The sequence below is a fragment of the Nansenia antarctica genome (genome assembly GCF_963989245.1).
Source record: "Nansenia antarctica genome assembly, chromosome: 1".
NCBI lineage: Eukaryota > Metazoa > Chordata > Actinopteri > Argentiniformes > Microstomatidae > Nansenia > Nansenia antarctica.
The window spans coordinates 71,339,496-71,344,529 of record NC_137674.1 but is presented as its reverse complement, the minus strand read 5'-3'; positions in this window follow the sequence as shown (position 1 = coordinate 71,344,529).

The window sequence follows — 5,034 nt, the reverse complement described above, 5'->3', positions numbered from 1 at the left end:
ACACACGCTTTCACACGTACACACGCACACACACGCTTTCGCATATGTATGTGTGACGGTCGGGATTATTACCGCCGCCTTGTAGGGGTTACAAAGTACTTAGTCTGGGGAGGACTGAGTGGGACAGGATCTAGGTCCCCCACACCCAATACCTATGGCCTCAATGTTCAGGTGAGTGAGCAAGTTGTTTCCTGTTTAGTAGCTTGGGTTAACGTCAACCTCTTAGACGGGGTAAAGTGGGCTTTAGTAGGTGGCCGTGAAAAGTGTGTGCAGTGTGTGCGAGGTAAGTGCCGAACTGACCTGACACCACCCCCTACTTTACCTAGGTCTAGCTAAACAGGTGAGGCGCCCCTACCCCCAGGTAAGTAAATGAAATGGGAAATTACAGCTGTTATTCCATTCAAATGTTTACTCAAAAATAAACACAGAGCTTATGGAAAATTATCCAAACACAAAACGGTTAACATTTGGGTCAATAAATTCAATATGGTAATGTATTAGCAGTCACACAGAGAGTCTAGCAGTCTCACAGAGAGTCTAGCAGTCTCACAGAGAGTCTAGCAGTCACACAGAGAGTCTAGCAGTCACACAGAGAGTCTAGCAGTCTCACAGAGAGTCTAGCAGTCTCACAGAGAGTACATTTAACAACATCAGTCTGAATGAGCAGTCCTTTTCTCCCAGTGTGGGTTTGTGCGCGTTCGAGCGTTAGTCCGTTCAGTTCACAGTTCTGTTCGTCCGCGCACGGTATGCGTGGTTGGCCAGTGCTAATGGCAAGGTGTAGTGCAGAGATTACCCATCCAGCAGAGATCGCACGTCAAGGGTGTCTGATGGCTGGCAGGGCAAACTCCGAGAAACCTCGCTGAACCCACGCCTCACTGGCGCACGCTTCTCCTCTGTACAGGACAATGAACACCAACCACGAGTAGCTCCTTTCTCTCGCAGTTCACACACGGGGTGGGGGAGGGGTGAGCTGGCGCACGCTTCACCTCTCGATACCGACGACGTTCAGGCCTGCTCTTCCCAAACAAAACACTCGCAAATCAACGTATCCCGTACTTTGTATGACCACTCGGCAATATCTTCTTATCAAAACTATATACTTGCAAAGAGCCCACACCGCTACCGCTCCGTCCACGTTGCTCGTTCCAACTCACTGCTCCTCTCTCAAGCACACCTGCGCGTTCACACCTGCGCGTTCATGTGAGCTCGTCTTAAAGGCGCAGCATATATTTGTACCCGCTACATTCCCCCCTGCGAAACCCTGCCATGCCATCCAACATCCAAATGACGATGCGACCTCAGTAAAAGAAGAAATAAAAATACAACATGTCACTCCATACGACAGTACCCACAGGTAGGTTCACAACACAGGTAACATTTCAACCAGTACATAAGGATGCCTCAGAAGAGCTGAAAACAATAAAACACGGCATCATAACACTTTTCACTCCTCAATACCTAAAAACATGGACATGCATGAAGGTAAGTATAAAACATTTGCAATTGCACAAATTATTTCAAAACATAATCACTCCTGAATCTACAGGGAATTCTACCCCTGGTCTGTCTTTGAGACCGTCTGGGTTCAGCCACACTCTCACTTTCACTCCCTGCATCTGACCCACCCATAGTTCCCAGCTCCTCAACTACTTCTCTAATACCCAGGCCTGTGTTTGTGTGGGGCATGTGTGTAGTGGCAGGGATGCATATGAAGTCAGGGCAGCCTGTGTCAATGTCAGGGTCGGTGTCCTTACTGGACGGGTGCCTCTCCGTAGGCGAGGCGAGCCCTCTCCGTAGGCGAGGCGAGCCCTCTCCGTAGGCGAGGCGAACCCTCTCCGTAGGCGAGGCGAGCCCTCTCCGTAGGCGAGGCGAGCCCTCTCCGTAGTCGAGGCGAGCCCTCTCCGTAGGCGAGGCGAACCCTCTCCGTAGGCGAGGCGAACCCTCTCCGTAGGCGAGGCGAGCCCTCTCCGTAGGCGAGGCGAGCCCTCTCCGTAGGCGAGGCGAACCCTCTCCGTAGGCGAGGCGAGCCCTCTCCGTAGTCGAGGCGAACCCTCCAGGATGCGCTCGCTGAGTGGGGGAATGATGACTGTCTCTCTGCCTGCCACTTTAACATATCCTATTCGGTCACTCTGTCCGAGGGACCCTGCCTCTTTTCTGATGTTCGCTTGCACCCTGTGGACCTTAGCCTCTGTTTCCCGATACTTATTCATCTTCTTCATGCCGTCCGTGGCAACGAAAAGATCCTTCAGTTCACTTAGAACATTCATTCCCAGGATACCTGGGAGGCCTCTCATCTCTTCCACATCTGGGCTTTCATCTTTAAGGACAAAGACACACTTCCTGCCAACGGTCTTCCCCATGCACTCTACCTCCGCCTCCAGGCATCCAAGGACGGGAATTTCGAGGCCATTGGCAGCGGCGAGCTGGACCCAGTTGGCTGAGGACAACGCCGACTTCCCAAAGTACTCTCTGAAGTAAGATTCCCGGATTGTGGTCACCTCTGAGCCTGTGTCCAACAGGCAGTCAGTCTTCACGCCTGCTATCTTCACTTCAACGACCAAGCAGTTTCCAAAGGCACTTACACTTGAGGCTTGAGAAGTGTTACAGGGCTGCCTTGCCAGGTGACTTCTAATTGCAGGGGTACCTGGACTCTGGCGCATCGCCCCTCCGGGGTCGTTTCCTGCAGGCCCAGATGGCCCATCCCTTCTGAGTGGAGGACGTGCTATGCCCATAGCTCCCCTGTTCAGAGGACAGTGTCTGCTGGTATGTCCTGGCTCATTGCACGTGTAGCAGATGAACTGCCCATCTTCGTTTTTCAAAGGGGGGCTTCTTGCCCTCTCGCCTTTCCCTTGTGTCATGCCAGTGCCACTGTGGCCCATCATCTGGAACAGTTCATCTTGACGGATGGCTAACTTTTGTATTGCTTCATACAACATCTCCATTGTCAACTGCGAAGCAGGTTCGTCGGTAGCCCTGGTAGCATTAATGGCACCTTTGGCACGGGAACTGCTTTGCGCACTATCAGACCCCTGAACCTCTTCCTCCTCAGACCATGAGATGGCGTCTTGCATTAGCTCAGCAAAAGTAAGACTCTCCTTTTCCTTCAGTCTCCTCTTAATCTCTCTTCTTAAGATATCATCTCGAAGCCCAAGAGCAAGCTGTTCTTTCAGCATTCCGTCTGAATCAGGGACACGCTTGGCATCTCTACGACAAATTCGCATTAGCTTTTCTTGAATGTCATAGGCGTAAGAACGTATGGTCTCTCCTGCCAACTGCTTGCGGTCATAGAATTCTTTGAGCCGGGTGCCTAAAGGGACTTTGTCACCATAAGTCTTACGCAGTGCTTCAAATATGGTCTCTGCATCCTTAGCTTTGTCTGCCACTGTGAGTTTGGCTTCGTTTTGAAGATGCTGCTTGATGAACTCGGCTTGGTCCTCTATAGGGACCTTCATGATTTGAAGGGCAGATTTAATTGATGTGATCCATTCTTCAATATCTACATCACCTTGTTTACCACTGAAATCTGAAATCTTGCGGTCTCTGGGGATATACACAATAGATGCAGGGGGCTTTTCTTTCTGCTGATCTATGACTGCTTTAGCTAATGCCAGAGCTTCTCTTTGCTCGCTTCTAGCTTGTATCAGGGCCTCAGCTTGGTCATTGAACCTCTCCATCATCCTCTCAAATTGCTTCTTAAGTTCCTCTAATTCTGCCATGGCTTCCACTTAAAAATGGTTGCTTATTCTATCCTGTTCGTGACGCCAATTGTGACGGTCGGGATTATTACCGCCGCCTTGTAGGGGTTACAAAGTACTTAGTCTGGGGAGGACTGAGTGGGACAGGATCTAGGTCCCCCACACCCAATACCTATGGCCTCAATGTTCAGGTGAGTGAGCAAGTTGTTTCCTGTTTAGTAGCTTGGGTTAACGTCAACCTCTTAGACGGGGTAAAGTGGGCTTTAGTAGGTGGCCGTGAAAAGTGTGTGCAGTGTGTGCGAGGTAAGTGCCGAACTGACCTGACACCACCCCCTACTTTACCTAGGTCTAGCTAAACAGGTGAGGCGCCCCTACCCCCAGGTAAGTAAATGAAATGGGAAATTACAGCTGTTATTCCATTCAAATGTTTACTCAAAAATAAACACAGAGCTTATGGAAAATTATCCAAACACAAAACGGTTAACATTTGGGTCAATAAATTCAATATGGTAATGTATTAGCAGTCACACAGAGAGTCTAGCAGTCTCACAGAGAGTCTAGCAGTCTCACAGAGAGTCTAGCAGTCACACAGAGAGTCTAGCAGTCACACAGAGAGTCTAGCAGTCTCACAGAGAGTCTAGCAGTCTCACAGAGAGTACATTTAACAACATCAGTCTGAATGAGCAGTCCTTTTCTCCCAGTGTGGGTTTGTGCGCGTTCGAGCGTTAGTCCGTTCAGTTCACAGTTCTGTTCGTCCGCGCACGGTATGCGTGGTTGGCCAGTGCTAATGGCAAGGTGTAGTGCAGAGATTACCCATCCAGCAGAGATCGCACGTCAAGGGTGTCTGATGGCTGGCAGGGCAAACTCCGAGAAACCTCGCTGAACCCACGCCTCACTGGCGCACGCTTCTCCTCTGTACAGGACAATGAACACCAACCACGAGTAGCTCCTTTCTCTCACAGTTCACACACGGGGTGGGGGAGGGGTGAGCTGGCGCACGCTTCACCTCTCGATACCGACGACGTTCAGGCCTGCTCTTCCCAAACAAAACACTCGCAAATCAACGTATCCCGTACTTTGTATGACCACTCGGCAATATCTTCTTATCAAAACTATATACTTGCAAAGAGCCCACACCGCTACCGCTCCGTCCACGTTGCTCGTTCCAACTCACTGCTCCTCTCTCAAGCACACCTGCGCGTTCACACCTGCGCGTTCATGTGAGCTCGTCTTAAAGGCGCAGCATATATTTGTACCCGCTACATATGCATGGATACACACGCACAGGCTTTCACATGTACACATTCATGCTTTCACACGTACACACACACACACGCAC